Below are 23,530 nucleotides of genomic sequence, written 5' to 3'. Positions count from 1 at the left end.
TCACCTTTATTGGAGTCATACAAAATTTGGGGGTGGTTACAGCCATTAAGTGAAGCAATCTCCCTAGACTTCTAAGATTGCCCTTTAGGGTTTTAACCGGGCTTGCAATAGTTTTATTGTCCTCAGTTACAGGCGGGTTCTGGCCCTGCGGTGGCTTGCCTGCAGGATCTTGAAGGAAACATGTTTGTCTTGCTTGAAAAGCGGTAGTGCGAGCAAAGCCTTGCTGGCCGAACCGTCTGCTGCACTTCGACAGAGTGCTCAGCGGGATTAACTACCACCTGTAACAACAAAGGTTCTTGTGACGTGACCAATGCAACCTTACCCCTTGGTTTACGTCCCGCCCGTTTCTTTTCTGGTGGTGCCTCGGGATTGACATGCCCCTGTAAAAACAATGGCTCTTGTGACATGACATTTTCAACCTTACACCTCCGTTTGCGCACAGGCTGCTTCCTTTTTGGTGGTGATTTGGTAGGCAATTTTCTTGCCGGGGGGAGGTGTCTAGTACTGTGGGAGGGCAAATCTGGCCCTGAACAACCTGCTGGTGTATGGGCACCTCTTGCTCGTCCTCCAACATCTTTTTTCCCAGTGTCTCCCTTTCCTGCCCATTTTTTCTTCTTGGAAAAGTGCAAACATTTCGGCCTCCTCCTCAAAATCGTCACCACTGGGTATGTTTTAGCTAACGTCGATGTTGGCAAACATGTCTTGTGACCCTGTTGCCATCATTAACAAGCGACCTAAGTTGATGGGAACACAATGTACTCGTTATCAGGCGTATCCCCTTGAATTCAATGGCAGTCCCTCAGTGTCCCTTCCTGAAGCTATGCTATGTTGTTTATAAAGCGCCTGTACCCAGGTACTTCTTGGAGCGAGAATACAAATGTGAGTAGGGCAGGGGATGGGTGTCCGAGCGATAAAGGGAGGCAAGAAAAATAGATCTGAATAGACCTTGTGTTATTAAGCTTGTGTAATTTCTGCAACTTTTAAGGATATTGTATATCCCACTTAAACAGCAGACCCTTCTTACAACTTGAGTTTCCCGGAAAACCTCTCATCCTTCTTTCTACTGGCCAACCTTACCACTAATTTCCAGCTCTTCACTTGTACCGTGCCAACCTGTCAAAAGATCCTTTCTCCTCTCAAGGTGTCCCCGAACCTGTTTTAGCACATAAAACAATTTGTTATTACCACAAAGCAGATCCTAAGGAATTTGGTGGTCAATCCTGGCACTTCCATCTTTGTCCTTGAAACTTTTCCCTTGAGAACAGGTATCGTATAAATAAATTAAATCTGTCCTCACTGGTATTAAGTACCCTCTGCAACAATAACCTGGCTGCGTGGCTGAAATGATCGAATTACTTGCTCATAATTGTGCATGCCCCTTTGCCACACATAGCTTAAGTATTACAGTGTGGCACTTACCGTTGGCCACCAACTATAAATGAGTGCCACGCTATGCCATGAGATATGGCATGGGTAGCTGAACCCATCATAATGGCTCTAATGACTAACCAACCCTTTGTGTGCACTGCACCTTAATTGTAATGACTGGCATTAAAATCATGCAACCTGAAACCTCTACCTTAAAAACAAAGTTGAGACTATTGCTGCCAGTGCAGCGTGACACTGCCCAACAGGGTCTGACTGGACCATAGAATTGTCTCGGGCACCAATGACAAGTGGCCTGCAGTTGCAAATTAACATTCATTCCTTGTATGATAATGTTTGAAGAGCACCCATTTTGAAGAAATGTGATAACAATTGTGCATTTTGAAGAATATGTATTCAATAACACTGGCCGAAACTATTAGCCGTATAGTGAGGTAACCCATCATATTGGGCCACATTTGCCCAAAAAGTGGCCCAATATGCCTAAAGCCCTATAGGCCAGTCCCCGCCTTCCAGCCCGACCTTATTTCATGAAAGGAACCTGTAACATGAACTCCAACCTGTGCGACAACAGACATTGCATTTTCGCTCATTACAGTGTTTCCTCCCATCTTCAGCGTATCCTAATTGCAAAAGCAATTAAAACAAAGGCACGTACAACCGAAACTCCAACCTGTTACATAAGGGCTGGTTGGCTTCTGAATCCAACCGTGTTAAACCTGGTGCACCAGACCCCTGATCAGACACAGCTCCTTGTAACCCCAGGGAGATACACACGGCTGCTTCTTAGAGGACCAGCACTTCGTGAAACACAGACCATGAGCCCTGAAATGCGACATATTTATCTAGCCAACATCTAACCCTTGAACAGGACTGCTGGGTGCTGGTGTGCACCCTGTGCGGCTGGGGCCCTTGAATGAACGGCAGCTTTAACCAATAGTTTCAATGCTGAATACATAAATTCCTGACAAAACCCTAACCCAGCGGCACGGCAAGCAACCAATGCTAACAAATGCATTCCTTATCCCATTGCCCGATGCGGCACGCAACTGTCAACAGGCACCCAAAATGCCTTGACTCAAACAGCCCACGTTCGGCGAAAACGCTAGATAATTGAAGTTGGCCACAAAGAAAATTAAAGTCAGCCATTCCACCCAATAAGTCACATATATAACCCCCTCCCGAAAAGATGCCCTTTGTACGGTGTTCCCCAAATACAGTGTAACCATAATGCATCTTTGGAGCCCTCAAAACTGTGTGCAATGCAGAAACAGAGCTCTTTTAAACCTTTATATCACGTTAAATAAGAAATCCCCCCACAGCGGCACAGCGACTGCACAAGGGAAATTGTTTAACGCTGTTATAAAATGAGAACCTCCAAGATATCGCAGCATGAAATGGAAAGTTTTGCGGCATGAAATGCCACATTTTGCGGTACAAAACTTGATTTATTGCTGCATTTTTGCAGCAAATTTTTGTATTGACTAGAGGGTGTAAGATTGGAACATTGCAGGAGTGTCCAAGGCTACAAAGGGAGCCAGTGTGTCATTGTATTTACCTTTTGTATCAATTTAAAAGGAAGAGTCCCAGATATCTCTGGCTTGGCAGAACAGTGTTTGTTTTGGCAATGTTTTTGGTTTAATGTGCATGCCTATTTAATATTGTTAACAGTATTGATCATTATCAGTTGTAATGCTGAAAATATGCCCCTTCTATGTTCTCCAAATCCCAACCACCCACACATGTTTCTCACCAACACACCTCACACATCTCACCAATTCCCCATCACAACTTGCATTCCCGAACCTCTCACTCTGTCATACATATATTCATGTACTCTGTCACACTTCCATCATCCTTTCCCCCAATTTGCAGCTCACTGCCTCTTTCCAGCCAACCGCTCCCACTCTGCTTTTTGGCCCAGTGCTACCCCTGAGCCCACACTCACCTCTAGTTTCTGAAAATCCGATCCCTCTCTGATTTCTGGCCTGCTGCCACCTCTCTGATGTCTGGCCCACTGCCCCATTGCTTCCTCTCTGCTCTCTTGCCCACCGCTTCCCACTCCGACCCACTGCTTTGCCTCTCTTATTCTCAAAGGTGACCTGCGCATTTCCACAGGGCTGAACTGTGGCACAAATGATAGGTTGGCCGCTGACCAGCTGCATTGAATACGTTTGTGTGGAATGCGCTCTCCCGACAACGTCCCACAGGTTTCCAGCCCATTTCACCATGACGGGGAATTAAGGGGCACACCCCTGTAAAATGCAACCCAAAAATGCATTTCTATCTCATTTGAGGAACAGAAATGCGAGTGAGATAACAGCGGTTAAAACTCTGCTGTCACAAAAAAAAAAGTATCACCGGGTCAGGAAGACACTATAATGCAGTGGCACCCACCGTGTGCCTACTCGAAGCAGGCGCATAGGGTTCCTTACAATTTCTGCACATTTAAAGCGTATATTGTTTGTAAATTTGGGATGCACTTTTAAATGTGCAGATACAGACCCTGATTTGCGCAAAGGGGTGAACAAGGGCATCTGAAAGGAAGCATCTCAAGTGATGAGATGTGCTTGCGCACTCCATTTCTTGGTTCAAAAAAAGTTTTGAGAATCTTGGCACGTGTGTCTTTTTTCTTTTTTTAATGGTCGTTTTTTGCAAAAACTGCTGTTTTCGCAGGTGCTTTTGCACTTAAAAAAAAACGTCTGTTTTCGCAGCATTTTGCGAGATTGCAAAATTACTATAAGCTGGAAGGTCTGTGAAATACACACCTTGTGCAACGGTGACCACACAAGGAAAGGCCTGGCTCTCCCCCGTGCAGCGCTCTGAAGCCCTGCGGCTTCCCAAACAATGCTGCAGCACCTTTGTCCCACTGAATGTCCCGCAAATGGAGTGAAACTGCAATCCCAAACATATCCCCTTGACTTCTACCTCACATGCCACCCCCAGCCGGTGGGTCGACCTGACTAGGCCCGCAAGCCTGAGTACAACAAAATGAACCCCTTGTTGCACGTGACCAAACAGGGACATAGCAATTGAGCCGGTGCGATGACCGGACCGGAGAACACAACCCCATCCGCATCCAAGCCTCACATGCACCAGGTACTGTTATGCTAGTTCTGAAGTATCCTTTATCCCTGGGGAGTATTCATGCAAAAATCCAGGCTAACACAATTTTTAAACATCCTTCATTTCATACTCAACCTGAGGCATACATCAATAAAAAATAACAGCCCATTAATATGATCGGGCACAGCGCCCTGCTACGGGCCGTCGAGGCCAAAGATCATATTTACCCAAGAAAACTTCCACAACGACGACAACTGCACATGCTCCTGCAATAGACTTTTGGTGAGGGACTACAACAAAGTGAATGAGCACAGCAGCCCCCTGCCTTATAACTCCTCCCCGGAGCTCAATGCCAGATGTGGCTGGGCCCGGGGATGACCCCTTCTGCCACCGGAGGCTGGCCAGCCCCTGTGCAGGAGCATGTATGATGCACTCAGTGGAGGTGGCCTGGGAAAGAGCTGTGGCAGAAACTAGGAGGGAGTAACAAGGGTATTGGGGCAGGAACCCCATTCAAGGTTGCAGGGGGGGTAGGAACAGGGAGCATGCTAGAGGGCCCGCATTGACTGGAACCTGCTGTGATTCTGCACACCCTGCCTTGTCACATATTTGAGGTATGAGGTAGACTAATAAAGGTACTGGGAATTTCAATGTATTGATTCCCAAAAATCTAACTTCTGGATGGCTTATTGATGGCTCCAGAAAATCTAGTAAAGGTTTATTGAAAGGGATTTTTAAGTCCCCATTCATAGCAAAAGAGCGGGCCCACTTCACAAAGCTTGTTTGAGATGACAATTGCCTTGTTGCTAAAATAAATGTGCAGTTTGCATGAGCGAAATCTGCGACTGGGTACGCAAAGTAAATGAGCACATGCAGATTTGCAATCTGCGTATTTGCCGATCATGCCAATTGGTCCTTTTGTCTCTTATAATCAATTACTAAATAGCCATAATAATCAGGAAATTGATTTTGGGGCAATGCAGACTATTTGTGAGAATAAGATGTGGATGCATAGAATGGGCCCTCCGTACCAAAGTATAGGAATGAAGCGGATCACAAAAGATCCTTTTGAATAGATGGGAGATAGATGGATTTCTATGAGGACCAATGGTCTCGGGCATACTGGTGAACTTTGAGAGCACTTGTTTCACGGTTTCAGTGCCCATACTTCTAGAGTGTCTGCTGAAGCCTGTCAAAAAGTGCAACTCTTGGTACGACTCAGATCTGGCTGCCCTTAAATGCAGTTGCATAGCAGTGGAATGGAAATGGGGATCTTCAGGTGCAACATCTGACAAACTGGCCTGCCGCCTTCTTCAAAGGCAATATAGACTCTGCATCTGCTCCAAGAAAAGTGTCTACATTCAAGCCTGCATCTCCCGGCATCTAAAAACATGGGTGAACATTTTTAAAGTCTGCAAGGAGCTGACCAACCCTAATGCAGCTGCATCCTCCACTGCACCCACCCAGGCCCTTTGCTCGGCCCTGGCTCCTTATTTCACAACCAAAATACAGGACATCCTGTCCTCACTCTCTTCCGCTCCCCCTCCTCCACCAACATCTCTTGGGCCCCCTTCGGCCACCCCCAGCCTCCTCCTCTTCTCTCCTCCCTCTTCCCTATCACAGCTGATGAGGTCTCTAGACTAGTCAGCCCTATGAAAGCCTCTTCCAAACAGGTTGCCCCTCCAAAACCATCAAGGAGAATATTGACACTCTTTCTGCCGCCCTGGCCGACCTCTGCAACCTCTCTTTTGCCAATGGAGCTTTCCCCTCTCCTCTTGTGCTCCCTCTGCTCACAAAACCCTCTTCCGACCCATCTAGTCCAGCAAACTATCACCCGATCTTCAGCACCCCTTTCCTGGGAAAACTCCTATAGAAGCTAGCGATTACCCAAATTACCCTCCACACCGGTCTGCTGGTTGTCTTCATGACCGTCAGTCTGCCTTTAGAGCATCCAGAGGCAAGGAAACTGCTCTTCTGAACCCTGTGAAGACCTGCTCTCAAATCTTGACTCTAACTCTCCCTCTGTCCTCATTCTTCTTGACCTCTCTTTTGCTTTCGATAGAGTAAACCATAACATCCTGATCACCCATCTCTGCAATACCCTGGGCATCACAGATCAGGCCCTGGCATGGCTTGCCTCCTTTCTCTCTGACTGACCCTCCCAGGTGGAACTTGGATCCTTTCTCTCCTCTATCACTTTCCCTACTTGTGGTGTCCCCCAGAGATCTAACTTGTCTCCCTGATTCTTCAATATCTACATGGCTCCACAGGATCTGTACCTTTACCTCCAACTTTCTTGTTATGCATATGATGCACATCTCTGTTTCAGGCTACCCTCAGCCTCCTCCTCCTCCTCGCTCATCCCTGACTGTCTAGTCGCAATTCAGTCCTAGTGTGCTCCTAACAATCTCTGCCTGAACGTCATTAAGACCAAGATTGTCCTGATTGGGACCCCTGCTCTGGCTTCCCAACATTCACTCTGGCCGGTCTACCTTGGCCCTGCACCCTCACCTACCAATGAGGCAAAAAATCTTGGAATCATCTTCAACTCCACTCCCTCCTTCTCTTCGCACTTCTAAGACATCTCCAAAAAGTACCACTACCAACTACACCTCGTCACTGGTATTCTACCTTTTCTCACTTTCCCCCAGAGGCTCACCACCTCAAGAGCCCTCTTTCTTTCTAGGCTGGACTGTTGCAATAGCCTCTTTCTCAACCTTCCTACTTCTACTCTATGTCCTCTATAACTCATCCAGAACAGAACTGCAAGAAGTTTCCTTGGCCTCAAGTCCAGGGACCGCATCTCTGTGGTGCTGAAATCCCTCCACTGGTTTCCCGTAGCTGCAAGGATCAAGTTCAAGGTCCCCTGCATAATCCACAAGGCTTTCTGGGGCAGGGGCCTGCACTATCTACAACGCTCTCTTCATTAATACTCTCCCTCGTCCTCCTCCAACTCTCTGCGGGTGATCCGCTTTCACAAACTGAGATTCAAGGGTAGATCTTCATCCTCTGCAGGTGCCTCCCTCTGGAACATCCTCCCTGCCTCTCTCCGTCTTGAGCCGGAGCACCTTAAATTCCAGAAACTCCTCAAGATTTTTCTCTTCTCTTCCTCCTTCTCTCTCCCTCTACCCTGCTAACCACTGTTCTTTTTCTCCTCCCTCCTTCTTCCTTGTCCTCCCTAACACTGCTCAGTTTTTGCTGACTGGCTGTCTGATTCACCTCCAGAGCCTTACAAGTCCCAGGCCCCCGCCGCCAGTCTTTGCACTTGCCTCCAGGCCACTGCATTATGTTCATTACTACAATTTCTGCTTATGCTCTATGAGCGAGGCAACCTCTCTGCACTTAACCCAGGGCCCTGTTGGACTGGACGCGTTTGTCCCCCCGACCTCCTCATCCTCGCACCTCCGCCTGTACGCATGCATTACCTAAATGTACTAAGACTTGTAACTTAGTCTGTCCTGTCCCCCCCACCCCACCTTTTTCTGCCCCCCCCCTCCCTAGCTGGGTCAAAACGGTAACATTTCATGTACTTGCACTCAGAGAAATGCTATCAGGCCTAGTATGCTAGTTTTGCTGTTTAGATCAATGGGAAACTTCAAGGGCTAGGAATGATTACTGTATTCCCTTGTTCCCTTCCCGCCTTGAAGCACTTCAAAGCACAATTACTTCTTACACGGCTTCCCCTAAAAACATACCAAAAAAAGAAATAATAAAGGCAAAAAAAGCAAGATAACATGTATTTTATTTGTGTAACTTAACATTTTTTGGGAAGTCACTGTACTGCATTTAGCGATTTCATGCAGTGCTTTCACGCTTTTCTAAGCGATCATCCCTATTTGCCGTGCAGGGAGAATGCTCTGCCAGTGGATTAGTTACTGCAGTGGCTCTGATAGTATCTGGCTGTGGAGAAATCATCCGTGGGAACACTTGCTCGGTGTTCCCTTTCCTCTTATTAATGTATTTATGCAAATATACGAGTCAGTGCCAGAAAAATGAGTCATTCCCTAAAGGTTACTCAATCTTCATTCCATCTTATTTTCACATTTCACTGGTACCTTCCAGGCATTACAAATATGGCATTTTTCCAAATAATCTCTTCTCCTATTGTTGCAAAAACCCAGGGGACATTTTGCATATTTCTTTTTTTTAATTATTGTATCCTTCCTGCTCCACCCATTACCCCAGTCAATGGGATTTCTGAGAATCAACCTCTTTCATTGATAACTTTTGAATCCTTTTCACTCAAGACGAAACTGCCTCACACCTCAGGGTTGTGTTTTACTTTACATAAAATCTGTCTTACTTCAAAAACAGCAACCCTATTTCCTGTCCAATGTGGTGGAAGAAGTTAAGCACTTGGTGAGCACTTGGAAATGGGACAAAACCGTGTGCCTTCAACCTTGTTATTAATCGTGTCACCCACAACCCCTGCAGCCTCGATGCAGCCTCGGCGTGTGTACTCCCTCTGACCTCTCTTTTCTCGCTGGGTCCATAGAACATAGAATATGTAACTTCCTTGAAAAAACCTACTTGTATTGACTTCATCAAAAATGGTATTGCTAATAACTTTTGACTTGCTGGACAGATCTAGATGGAATTTTCGAAATAAAACTGTCTGGCATGGCCCCTCCAATGGAAAACGTGGGGGAGCATGTGTTAAATGCTATCAAATGTATTAGGAAAACAAGAAAAGCACGTCTTTCTGCCTACTCCTATTCTCCCATAGAGAAATATTCGCTTCCATTGAATTTGCTCACAGACAAAAACACAGCTGGACAGATTTGCACCACATATGAAACAAGTCAGGCACACAGCATCAGAGATATTCCTTTATTGAGAACATGGTCAAAAAAAATAAAATAATGTATGTATATCCCATCATGAATGTGGTAGGTAGGCTTTTCAGCAATAAAAAAGCCTCATTATTTTCATTACCAGAGCAATGCTGTGAGGCGAAAAGAGCTCCAATTTGGTGTGGGGGGTTTGGGGGGGGGGGGGGGGGTTGGTGAAAAGAGAGGTTCCACATTAGGGTAGAGATGTGGAGGGGTTAGAGCAGCGCATGTGTACTGTGCTGTTGGCTATATAAGCCTCGGTGGGAAATGTAACCTGAAAGTCTGTGGCTAAAAGGCCAGTGCCATTGGCCCAATCGGATTTTTGGCCAAATTGGTAAGATTTGGACAGTAGACATGACTGAAGTCCATGGATGATGGGTTCTCATTAGGTGCTAGGCAGGAGATATAGGCCTCAGTATTTTATAGTAGCCGGGGGCTCTGCAGACGATACAGCATAACAACACACTTAAAACCTAGTTAAGGAATAGTTAAGATGATCCAATTCATCGCAACAAAACCCTTGGTATTCAGCGGGTGTGGGAAGTGACAACTATTTAAACTCAGAGTCCCTCCATTGTGCAGTTTATGAGCACATACATGAGATCACAGCAAGGATCAACAATAACATACAAATATAACATATGGTTTTGTTGCATTATAATTTCAACTTCACTATATTACATGGCCACGGTAGTGGCCGTGTGGTTATGGTTAAATTGCTAATCCCATAGGAAGAGCACTTTTTGGGCGGCTTATAACTTCGCTCTCCCTGGACGAATCCTCACCAAACTTTGCAAAAAAAAAGTATATGGCCCACTTTGAATTTGTTTGCAACGTTTGGTGAGGTTTGGTCCAGGGGGGGAAAAGTTATAGGGGAGGTTCCAAAATGTCTTTTTTTCCCATAGACTGAATGGGGGAAAAACTTTGCGCACGCCTACAGCCCAAACCGCTGGACAGATTTTCACCAAATTTGCAGCAGGAGTAGCGGCTTGATCACAAAAGCATGTTTTTGTAAATTTGGTGAAAATCCGTCCAGTAGTTTTTTTAAAACGATCAAAAGTAGGTCTAAAAAAATGAGCGATATCCATGTCTGCTCTGCGGACACACTTCCCTGTTCGCTCCGTGGGCAGCACACTGATTGGCTAATCAGCTTGCGTCAGGCCATGCACCCAAGACCGAAGTTATAAGTACTGAAGTTATAAACCACCATGGGTGTTACATGCTGCAGTGGTTGTGGCCAGGACCTAGAGTCTTGGGTGCATGGATGGCCGAAGGCCATGCACCCAAGACCTAAGTTATAAGTACTGAAGTTATAAGGCACCATGAGTGTGATATGCTGCGGTGGTTGTGGGCAGGACCTAGAGTCTTGGGTGCAGGGCCGAAGGCCATGCACCCAAGACCTAAGTTATAAGTACTGAATTTATAAGGCACCATGAGTGCGATATGCAGCAGTGGTTGTGGGCAGGGCCTATAGTCTTGGGTGTGTGGCCGAAGGCCATGCACCCAGGACCAAAGTTATAAGCACTTAAGTTATAAGCCAGCATGGGTGTGATGAAGTTATGAGTATTGAAGTTATAAGGCACCATGGGTGTGATATGCTGTGGTGGTTGTGGCCAGGACCTAGAGTCTTGGGTGCATGGATGGCCGAAGGCCATGCACCCAAGACCTAAGTTATAAGTACTGAAGTTATAAGGCACCATGAGTGTGATATGCTGCGGTGGTTGTGGGCAGGACCTAGAGTCTTGGGTGCAGGGCCGAAGGCCATGCACCCAAGACCTAAGTTATAAGTACTGAATTTATAAGGCACCATGAGTGTGATATGCAGCGGTGGTTGTGGGCAGGGCCTATAGTCTTGGGTGTGTGGCCGAAGGCCATGCACCCAAGACCAAAGTTATAAGCACTGAAGTTATAAGCCAGCATGGGTGTGATGAAGTTATGAGTATTGAAGTTATAAGGCACCATGGGTGTGATATGCTGTGGTGGTTGTGGGCAGGACCTAGAGTCTTGGGTGCAGGGCCGAAGGCCATGCACCCAAGACCTAAGTTATAAGTACTGAAGTTATAAGGCACCATGAGTGTGATATGCTGTGGTGGTTGTGGGCAGGGCCTAGAGTTTTGGGTGCGTGGCCGAAGGCCACACACCCAAGACCAAAGTTATAAGCATGGGTGTGATGAAGTTATGAGTATTGAAGTTATAAGCCACCATGGGTGTGATATGCTGCGGTGGTTGTGGGTGTGATATGCTGCGGTGGTTGTGGCCAGGGCTGCGAGTCTTGGGTTTGGCCATGCACCGAAGACTGAAGTTATATCCACTGAAGTTATAAGCCACCATGGCTGGCGTACAACTTCGCTCTCCCTGGATGAATTCTCACCAAACTTTGCAGAAAGTGGGATATGGGTGGGCCCATATAGACAGTTAAAATGTTTGATTCTATGGGTGTGATCTATGGGTGTGATATGCTGCGGGGGTTGTGGCCAGGGCCTAGAGTCTTGGGTGCATAACCTAAGAACCTAAGTACTGATGTTATAAGGCACTGTATATATATATATATATATATATATATATATAGAGAGAGAGAGAGAGAGAGAGAGAGAGAGAGAGATCAGTGAAAACAAATTTGTTAAAGGGACGTTATGGTTAAGTTGCGCTACTAAAAACCTATGAAATTCAGTGAAAAAACTTTGTTAAAGGGACATTATGGTTCCAAGTAAAACCGAAAAACCCTTGAAATTTGCCAGTTATGGTAAGCTAAGCAACCATAACTCGCGCCACCACCGTGCACTGCTAAGACTAACACCCAGGACATCAAAGATGACATCACAAATGTCATTGATGACATCACTGATGACATCACATGTCTGGCTCCCCCTTTTTTTCCTTTACTGACATATCTAGGCCACATGGTTTTCTTCAGTAATAGTCAGGAATTAAAAGTGGAAAAGGTAGTATATTTGTAGACTTATCCTTCAAGTATGTTCTTACAATAATTCCCTCAGGGTCCAGTCATATCATATGAAACATATACATAGGGGAAGACACAAGCTTGAAAGAAAGCAATCCTTTCTGTGCATTAAAATAATCAGTAGAGTTGTCAGCACTTTCTGATAGTTCTGTTGTTTTTTATTACTGTACTTTCCCTGTATATGTTCCTATTTTTATATCTTGTATTCACACTACTTTCCTTAGAGTCCAGACACATCATGTGATATATATATATACGTAGGGTAAGTAGCAGGTTTGAAACAGAGCAATCATTTCTCTGCATAAAGGTAATCAGTTAGGTTATGAACACTTTTTGCTACTACTGCTGTTTTTTTTCTTACTTCAATTTCCTTGTATATACTCATATTTGTATGTGGTGTTGTCTCTTTGTGTTTTGTCTATAATAGTGCAATTATGTAGTAAGTGGGTTTTATTATCTACTTATCACATGTTTCACAGTATGCAAAAGTCTAATAAGTAAACAGTTATCATTTCACTATTCAACATGGAAAGTTTATGAATATTGCACCTCCATCATGTATGCTGCACACAATGGCCCTCATTACGACCCTGGCGGAAAGGGGTTTACGCCGGCGTAAAGCATGGCGCACCTTTCCGCCTGACTACGAGTTCCCGTAGCGCCATGGTGATTTTTACGCCTGCTTTTTGCAGGCGGAAAAATCCATGGCGCTACGGGACTTGTTAATTACGCCACCATAATTTACGGTGGCGTAATTAACGCCTTCCCCACTCCCATTATACCCTATGGGGCAAAAATGGGAATGGGGAAGGGTAAATGGGGATTGGGGACTTACCGCCCCGCCAAGGTCGGAATGGGGCGGTAAGTCCGCCAACCCCCATGGCGGAGTTGGCAGCTTAGCGCCATGGACCATGGTGCAAATTGCACCATGGTCCTCCGCCAGGGTCGTAATGAGGGCCAATGCCTATTTTTCTACATGAGCATCTTAGTATACTGGATGGACGAATTAGCACTTGATATTTATTCCAATGATCCTTGACACTTTTTTTTATTTACATTTCAATAAGAAACCCTTGTACAGACTTTTCATGAAAGATAAATGCACATGTGATGTCAATTTGTGATGTCATCTTTGATGTCCTGGGTGTTAGTCTTAGCAGTGCACGGTGGTGGCGCGAGTTATGGTTGCTTAGCTTACCATAACTGGCGAATTTCAAGGGTTTTTCGGTTTTACTTGGAACCATAACGTCCCTTTAACAAAGTTTTTTCACTGAATTTCATAGGTTTTTAGTAGCGCAATTTAACCATAACGTCCCTTTAACAAAGTTTTTTTCACTGAATTTCATAGGTTTTTAGTAGCACAACTTAACCATAATGTCCCTTTAACAAAGTCGTTTCACTGAATTTCATAGGTTTTTAGTAGCAAAGCTTAACAATAGTAACTTTGACTTTATGTACATGTAATATGGAACATACTGAACCACTTCTACTGAATGTGATGTCCGCAAACTTTTTTGATGTCCGCAGACATATTCGGACAACAGTACCACTACCTAAAAAGTCTGGGGGGGTATGTTTAATTGTTATATTACAACATGATAACATTTAAAAAATTCACAAAGTAGAACACATAAATATTATATGTAGTAATACATAAGAAATTTAACCCATATATGTACCACACTAACCATTCATTTAAATATAATATGTTCTAAAATGGAATATACCAAGAGAAGATAAATTGGCTTCCAACATAATTACCTCACAGACACTCCACAACTAAGACCAAGACCAGACCTACAGAGTACTCAGAACATATCTTACCTGAAATAGTAAGTGTACATCATTTTACTCATATCTTTATAAACTTTCTGTATTAGATTAAAAAAAATATTATATATATATTTTTTTTTTCTCACAGAAATGTCTAGTACTCTGGAATGGCTAGAGGAGCACTTCCCACATGACGAAATGTCAGAAAATAATGAAGCTAATGGTAAACACTTTATAATATAAACCATGTAATTGCTATTATTTTATATATATTTAACATATATATTTCTTTTTGTACAGAGCATACCAAAATAGAAAATATGTCTGAAGAAACTGTTATGAAAAACACGCTTGACAGCTTAAAAGAAAAAATGGATTTATTATTAAGCAATTTTAATAATTTGAAAACTTTTATTTGAGGATCATTTTAAAACAAAAACCTCATACCACTGTCCCACATGTACTTGTCCCCCTCACCATATCCCAGTCAATTATCCCCAAATCCTCTCCATAATCTAAAACGTTTCGATGAATCTTCCATCCCTTCTTCACCTGATACCAATCATGTTGAACCCCCTAATTCTCCTGTTTTTGTTTCTGTTCCTGCCTCACCTTCTCTGTCATAAATTATTAATATATGTGAAATAAAGTTAAATTTTTATATTGTGTTGTAATTAGGTCCCATTTTTTATTTTTATAAAAACAATGTAGATGTCCGCGGACAGCGCTGGTGTTCTGAAATGTTCGTAAATAAACGAAAATGGAGGTGTCCTAAAGAACACTATACCTGTCCGTACTGTTCGCTAGCAAGTTGAAACTGTTCTAAGAACACAAGTGGTGTCCTGAAATGTTCGTAATTAAACTAAAATGGAGGTGTCCTAAAGAACACTATACCTGTCCATACTGTTCACTAGCAGGTTGAAACTGTTCTAAGAACCCAATTGGTGTCCTGAAATGTTCGTAATTAAACGAAAATGGAGGTGTTCTAAAGAACACTATACCTGTCCGTACTGTTCGCTAGCAAGTTTAAACTGTTCTAGAACACACACGATGTCCAGAAATGTTCGTTTGATGTGTGACGCACTTTTAATTAATTCAGGACCCAAACACTGTCCGTAGAACATCAACGCGCATGCGCAAACCAATGTCCGTGCATTTGGTGTCCTGCGGACAGGAGCTTCCTTCGCGGACATGTTCGCGAAGGGATCATGTGACCGCACCCATGCTGATCGCGTGTTCTGAATGCGGACACTGTTTGTGTCCCCGAACAATTTAAAAGTACATTTTTGAGTAATCCACAATATCTTTCCATAAAAACTCATCATGGCACAAGTCCCACATAGTAATCCTGAGTTTCTACATATCTTTTGAAACTTTTTGAACCCTTTTTTGTGTTCGATCTGTCTGCGGACAGCGCGCATGTCCACGAACCGCGTACAAGCACCCCTATAAAAGACCAAGCCCTAGAGCTTATTCTCATTGTGTTTCTGGCTATTCTTCAGAGCACAGCTATTTCTCCAGCACCTTGCTGATTACGCCATCGAGATGGCATCCCTGGCTGCAGAACTGCCACCTGGTGCTGCACCTGCTTCAGCACCACCCCCACCCCCTCCACCACCACCACCTTCCCAAGGGCCTGAAGAGGGGAACAAGAGTGAGGATGCAGAGGAGGAAAAAGAGGATGACAAGAATGAAGTAGAGGAAATCCATACTACCCGCACTAGACGTGAGTCTTGGGTGTGGCGGTTATTTTCCATTTATGGGAATGGTCCTAAGGCTCTTGCGAACCATGTTATCTGCAATGAGTGCAAAATGATACTCAGTTGCGGGAAGCACAGTTCGTACAGATTTGGGACCACGACCATGAAGCAACACCTGAGGTCAATTCACTCTGGGGCTATTCGCAAGGTTGTACCTTGTGAAGAACGTAGTAGGTTGATTTCTTCTACTTCATCATCCGTTTCTGATCCTGTCACCACAAGGACCACCTCTGTGGGACAGCGTCTTCCTCAAGCTGCCTCACAGGCCATACAGAATTCTGATGACCCTTAACTTTCGATGGTCACAGCTGTATGTATGTACCGTGACACAGTATTTTGCAGGGGGGAGCGACTTCGGAGTGCTTTTGAGACTATCGTCTCAGAGCATGAGAAGACCTGCTCACTACCCAAATAAAACCCACTCGACATCTTCCTCTCTCAGCGCGCCCTTTCTTAACCCTGTGGTTGATGTACCCTGCTTTACCCTCCTTTCCCCTCCTCTCCTAGTGTGTCGTGTCTAAAAAAAAACAAAAAAATACAAAATTACAAAAATCAAACAAAATAAGGCTCTTTTCAGAGCCGCCTTTCACAGTTAAAAAATAGAAGTGAAGATAAATAAAGCAGGGCCTTTTGTATTTCTTAAAAGTCTGCAGACAGTTTGCGAACATTAAAAAAATTTGGGTGCTACCCTATTGTAACCATTGCATTTTTCTCTGGGAGGAAGTGGTGGCTATGAAAAGAGCCTTTGAGAGGTGTTTGTATGTCAAAAATTATAAATACTTAACACCTACTTCAAAATGGATGCTGTATTTCTAAAAAAGGTTGCAATGCATTTTGTACATTTCTCAGAAAAATCTGATTGCCAGCATAAGTAAGATGGACTCCATCTCTGCGAAAAATGTATGTACTACAAAACATAATATGTTCATTGTGAAAAGAGGACATGCCAAAATCTCTTAGAAATGCACAAACAGCCTTATTAACATTGCGCCTTGCTTTTTCCATTTGTGGGCCAAATGAAGAAGAACGAAGCCACATTTGTCTCTGCGCAATCCGTGAAAATATTACTTGAGAATTAGGAAACATGTTCATGACTTTCCCAAGTCCTTCTTTCATAGCAAATTGCAAAGAAATTCCAGACACATGTCCTAAACTGTTCCCTCCACAATGAATTACAATTATGTCTGGATGTTGCTCTGTTTCCAAAGTAGCACAGAGAGGTAGCAAGTCCAACCACTTCATTCCACGTACTCCATGCCAATGTACTTCCACATGTGGAAATCCAAGATCTACAGCTACTCCACAGCTTTCTGCATGCACCTTGAACCAATGTATCCACGAATCTCCCAAAATCCAAACAATCTGTTTTCTGAAACACAAAGCCATAGCTATCTGTTGTTCTCTCAGCAAAAAGAGTATCTGATAAACTCTCTCCTGGCACAACACACCCACTAAACTTTCCTGACCAATCCCTTTCAGTGCTCATTCTCATTTGCATGACTTCTGAACCCAAAAATCCCTGGATGTAACTCCCAATGTCCGCGAACTACCGCCATGTCCGCGGACATATCGTAACATGAACAGCCCTTCTGCCATTTCCACTTCACTCTCTGTGCCATTCCCTCATTGGATGTAGCTAAGAAATCACATGACCATGCACCAATCACATTCAAGACCTCTACATCTAACTGCATCATCATACATCAGCACTGCAAATGCACTGTGAATCTCTCTAAGTACAAGTGTTATATCATTGGCAAGCACCATCTACAAGAAATACTGTACACGTCTCCAAGATTTCTACCTGCAGCTCCATGCATATCCATATGCATGAACACAAACAACAGGTATGCATATTTTCGGTACAGTACATGAACACATTTTCAAACTGACTTTTAGCTTGTGTAATCTGTAAAATGAATCTACTGTCTTTTTTCCAATTTCCTAAAATCAAATCACTTATAAACTTTTATACTATTTACTTTCTTTATACACCCACTATCAAATCATGTTAAACTAACATTTTTGAAATTAAATATATAGACTACATATATTTAAATAAAATTGCATGCATGCACACTCTATGTTCAAATCTCAAAAAATAATACTTATACAATTACATTTTCTATTTATTTATTTATTTAATTACTTTAATTTAAGCATGACATTAAGGCACTATTTCCTAGAACAGCTTAGTTACAGAAATAGTGGTATTCAGTGGTACATTATGAATTTCACAAGACATACTAAAGATATTTTGTTTGTTACAGTTACTCATTGCAATACAATTTGTTCATTAAGAACATATCATATGTATTGAACTGGTGCGATGTATTTTATGTGAATAAGATAGTTTAAATGGTTTTAAGGAAGGCGCTGAGGATTTCAATTAAAAAAATCAATATCTAAATTAAAAACAATGCTATATACAAACAAAATTACTAATTTGTTTCTTTTACAATTGCAGTGAAGACCATTCTCCTGAAAAGAAGCAGCCAAATTTGAAAAACAAAGAAGAACTAAGAATTAACCAGTTCATTGTAGAAAAAAAGTAAGTAGAATATCACCATAATATTTGTATTATTACTCAAACATACTGTAAAGTTAATTCATGCTATATCTGTGCCTAAAAATAGAGATTGTGCACCATTCTGTCCAAAAATCCCCATGTCTTAAACACCGATTTACAGCCAGAATGGCGCACAAATTCCTACTTTTGGACACAAAAATAACCCATCTCAACCGCTAGAATTTTGATATTATAGAACAAACAACTGTTTTAATTGTATACATTAGATTTACTATTTGTACTTCGCCACACCACTAGCTTATTTTTTTCTGTCATCTGCACCTGAGTTTAGTAACATATTAATTGAAGAATACACATCCCTACTAGTTGTAGTTCCCAATGCACAATCAGACACCATTACATACATCATCTTACTCAAACACTCATGCACACAGCACACATACATTGCAGAACACCCGAACCCATACCTTCTTTATTTTTTTCAACAGACCCTAAAGAATGCCTACCAAAAGTCAAGTCCGTAGAAAGCAACGCAGAAGTAGAGCAAATGAAAATAAAAGTGTCCAACATAAGCATCCATCTCTAGCAGAATTTGTAAAAAAAGTTGAAACAAAACAGCTAATACAGTCATTTAGTGACACACAAGAAGTTTCAAATACAAAAACTTTGCCTCCTCTATCAAAATGTAAAACAAACCAAAAAACAATTAACAGAAAATCAGCTATCACTATAGATAAAACTGCTTCTTTAAATTTTAATATAGTGCAAAGTAAGCATATCAAGAAAAGTATTTTAGCCAAAATGTTCTGTCACAAAGTCCTTCAAAATCTTATAAAAACAGGAGAGAAATCAGGTTCAATGCTTAAAACCTATTGTAGAAAATTAATTTTAGAAGCGTTGATAGATAGTGCAATTCTTCTCAAAAGAAAGTTATTTATTTTAGTGTTAAACAAAATGAAACCACTAACAAAACAAATAACTAAATGACAAAAAAGATTTCTCAATAAACGAAATGTCAACAGAAAGAACTTCTTAAGTATCTGCGTAGGTGAATGGAGTCACACTACGAGCACAGAACCATACTTTAATGAAGAAGCGTACAAACAAAAGCAAACAAATATAATTGCCATACATAGCAGTGGTCAAGGTTATGAAAAAGTTAATAATACCATAATGGAACAAGAAGTACTCCTTACAAAAATATGCCCTGAAAACCTAGAATTACCCCTCCATTCAACTGAATCAGAACGTCTAGTGTACAAATGGCCATGCACGTCAATATGTAACATTCCCAAATAATTTTTCAAGTCTTTACGCCAATTCCTCAATCAATATGTAAAAAGCAAAGACAAAATCAAAATTAAACTACTGCAAAATATGGATACCTGTCCAGTGCGCAAGTACACAGGACTACAAGGACATTCATTGGCCTGCATTACAGGACCTACTTGTAAAACCACCTTCCATGATATCAAAAGAATATCTACACATCATTCAACTATAATAAATCTAGTCCATAAACTGTACTATGCTAAAAGTCCTGCTTTAGCACTAGCAAATTTAAATACCATTCTTCTACATGGTACAGCGAAAGTCCTACTTCAAGAAATTGACTATATCCTGAAAAAATATTTTGGAAGTGAAAGCCATTTACAGAATGAAATGGCTTTAAACCAAATTAGCAACAATTCTACACATGGCAACCTTTTGCTAAACACATACAAAAAAGAAATACTAAAATTTAAAAGTACATCAGCTGAAGTACCAAACCATGTATGTGTATGTTGCCGCAGAACTTTTTATAAAAGTAACACAAAAACTGTAGACCTATCATATAAAATAGAAGACAATGAAGATTCTAAATGGTTTGAATTAGCTCTCTACCTTGTAGCAGAAAACAAATACGAAATAAGTGACCCCTTAATACTTTGCAGTTACTGCACTACAAAACTTGCCAACAACCAAACTCCTTCACGTGCTATCACAAATAATTTGGAATTATACCCACTACAAAAACCCCTACAACAACTTAATTTATATGGGAGCATCATAATTCAAACAGTACACCCATTTCACGCAATAATACGCCTTCAACCAAAAACAGCAGAATTACCTCCCTCTGAATTGGTAAAAGGCATTCGTGGAAAAGTAGTTTATTTACCATTAGATCTAAAAGAAAATGTGCATACTCTAGGAGTGCAAAGTCCAATGCAGCAATCTTTAATTATCTTAGTAAATGGAGTACCTACAAATGACAAAAAAATATGGCAACAGCTGGTAGATTTACATAAAGTTAGACAAGCCTTACAATATCTTAAAGAGAATAATGAATATTACAAAGAAATTAATATTGAAGAAAACTTGAAAGATACAACTGAAATAATTCAAGAAACACAAGAAGCTGGTCAATTTGAGCTACTAGATCCTGCTACAATATCAAATACTTTAGACCATTATACAATTCATCCTTTGCACTCTAATGACACCATAGAAGATGCACTGGAAACATACCAAATGCGTCAAATAAAAGGATCACCAATCAGCATATGGGAAAAAAGTATAGAAGCACGTGCTTTTCCTCTACTCTTTCCTACTGGCAAAGGAGGAAGGTATGATGATAGACCTACTCAAATATCAGCTTCAGAATACCGCTCATTACGGATGTATTCTGAAGATCCCAGATTTAGACAAAATGTGGAATACATATTCCACCTACTCTTTGAAAGTGAACTAGCAACTTTATGTTCCGGAGTTGAACACATATTAAAATCAGGATCACACTTTCAAAATATGACAGCTACACAATTATTACAAAAAGTGCAACAAAAGGATGAGGTTTTACAATCAAATATTACAAATCTATTAGCAAATACGTATGGTACTAAAGAGTACTGGTTTCGACGTCATGGAGATGTACGTTGTATGATCAGAAACCTTGGCCCACCCACTTGGTTTGTTACATTAAGTTGTGCAGAATATGCATGGCAAGATTTATATGATTTCCTACGCATATCAAATAAAAACAAAACAAACATAGATATACTAACACCAGGAGAACTTTGTTCCTTGGATCCTGTTAATGTTTCAAGATATTTTCACCGTCGCTTCATTGCTATGCTACATTTTATTTGTAATACAACTGTTCCTCCCCTTGGAGAAGTGCGACACTTCTTTTGGAGAAAAGAATACCAAACAAGAGGAGCACCACATCTCCACATGCTTTTATGGATTAAAGATGCTCCTAAATTTGGTCAAGACAGTGATGCCACTGTTTTACAGTTTATTTAAAAATATGTCACTTGTGAAATTCCATCAGAATCCACAAATTGTGATATTCATTCACACATTTTACAATTTCAAAGACATAAATGTGTCAAATATTGTCGTCGCAAATACAAAAACTAAGGGAAATACTACACCAAATGCCGATTTGGTTTCACTAGACCAGTTACAAATACAGGTCAAGTGAACAACCTCATGTCTTCAGTTACATCCCTACTAGTTGTAGTTCCCAATGCACAATCAGACACCATTACATACATCATCTTACTCAAACACTCATGCACACAGCACACATACATTGCAGAACACCCCAACCCATACCTTCTTTATTTTTTTCAGCAGACCCTAAAGAATACCTACCAAAAGTCAAGTCCATAGAAAGCAACGCAGAAGTAGAGCAAATGAAAATCAAAGTGTCCAACATAAGCATCCATCTCTAGCAGAATTTGTAAAAAAAGTTGAAACAAAACAGCTAATACAGTCATTTAGTGACACACAAGAAGTTTCAAATACAAAAACTTTGCCTCCTCTATCAAAATGTAAAACAAACCAAAAAACAATTAACAGAAAATCAGCTATCACTACAGATAAAACTGCTTCTTTAAATTTTAATATAGTGCAAAGTAAGCATATCAAGAAAAGTATTTTAGCCAAAATGTTCTGTCACAAAGTCCTTCAAAATCTTATAAAAACAGGAGAGAAATCAGGTTCAATGCTTAAAACCTATTGTAGGAAATTAATTTTAGAAGCGTAGATAGATAGTGCAATTCTTCTCAAAAGAAAGTTATTTATTTTAGTGTTAAACAAAATGAAACCACTAACAAAACAAATAACTAAATTACAAAAAAGATTTCTCAATAAACAAAATGTCAACAGAAAGAACTTCTTAAGTATCTGCGTAGGTGAATGGAGTCACACTACGAGCACAGAACCATACTTTAATGAAGAAGCGTACAAACAAAAGCAAACAAATATAATTGCCATACATAGCAGTGGTCAAGGTTATGAAAAAGTTAATAATACCATAATGGAACAAGAAGTACTCCTTACAAAAATATGCCCTGAAAACCTAGAATTACCCCTCCATTCAACTGAATCAGAACGTCTAGTGTACAAATGGCCATGCACGTCAATATGTAACATTCCCAAATAATTTTTCAAGTCTTTACGCCAATTCCTCAATCAATATGTAAAAAGCAAAGACAAAATCAAAATTAAACTACTGCAAAATATGGATACCTGTCCAGTGCGCAAGTACACAGGACTACAAGGACATTCATTGGCCTGCATTACAGGACCTACTTGTAAAACCACCTTCCATGATATCAAAAGAATATCTACACATCATTCAACTATAATAAATCTAGTCCATAAACTGTACTATGCTAAAAGTCCTGCTTTAGCACTAGCAAATTTAAATAACATTCTTCTACATGGTACAGCGAAAGTCCTACTTCAAGAAATTGACTATATCCTGAAAAAATATTTTGGAAGTGAAAGCCATTTACAGAATGAAATGGCTTTAAAAGAAATTAGCAACAATTCTACACATGGCAACCTTTTGCTAAACACATACAAAAAAGAAATACTAAAATTTAAAAGTACATCAGCTGAAGTACCAAACCATGTATGTGTATGTTGCCGCAGAACTTTTTATAAAAGTAACACAAAAACTGTAGACCTATCATATAAAATAGAAGACAATGAAGATTCTAAATGGTTTGAATTAGCTCTCTACCTTGTAGCAGAAAACAAATACGAAATAAGTGACCCCTTAATACTTTGCAGTTACTGCACTACAAAACTTGCCAACAACCAAACTCCTTCACGTGCTATCACAAATAATTTGGAATTATACCCACTACAAAAACCCCTACAACAACTTAATTTATATGGGAGCATCATAATTCAAACAGTACACCCATTTCACGCAATAATACGC

The 23,530-nt window shown here is 41.3% G+C and overlaps 1 protein-coding gene across 3 annotated transcripts in view; it reads left to right on the top strand.

Annotated features, from left to right (window-relative positions):
* The window catches only part of MYO16 (myosin XVI), a 3,167,675-nt gene that overhangs the window by 1,580,160 nt on the left and 1,563,985 nt on the right, over window positions 1-23,530 (top strand). The window lies entirely within an intron of this gene.

The sequence above is a fragment of the Ambystoma mexicanum genome, chromosome 7p, assembly GCF_040938575.1.
Source record: "Ambystoma mexicanum isolate Mex_15411 chromosome 7p, UKY_AmexF1_1, whole genome shotgun sequence".
NCBI lineage: Eukaryota > Metazoa > Chordata > Amphibia > Caudata > Ambystomatidae > Ambystoma > Ambystoma mexicanum.
Note: the sequence above shows the minus strand (reverse complement) of the source record. Positions and strands in the feature narration are given on the sequence as shown.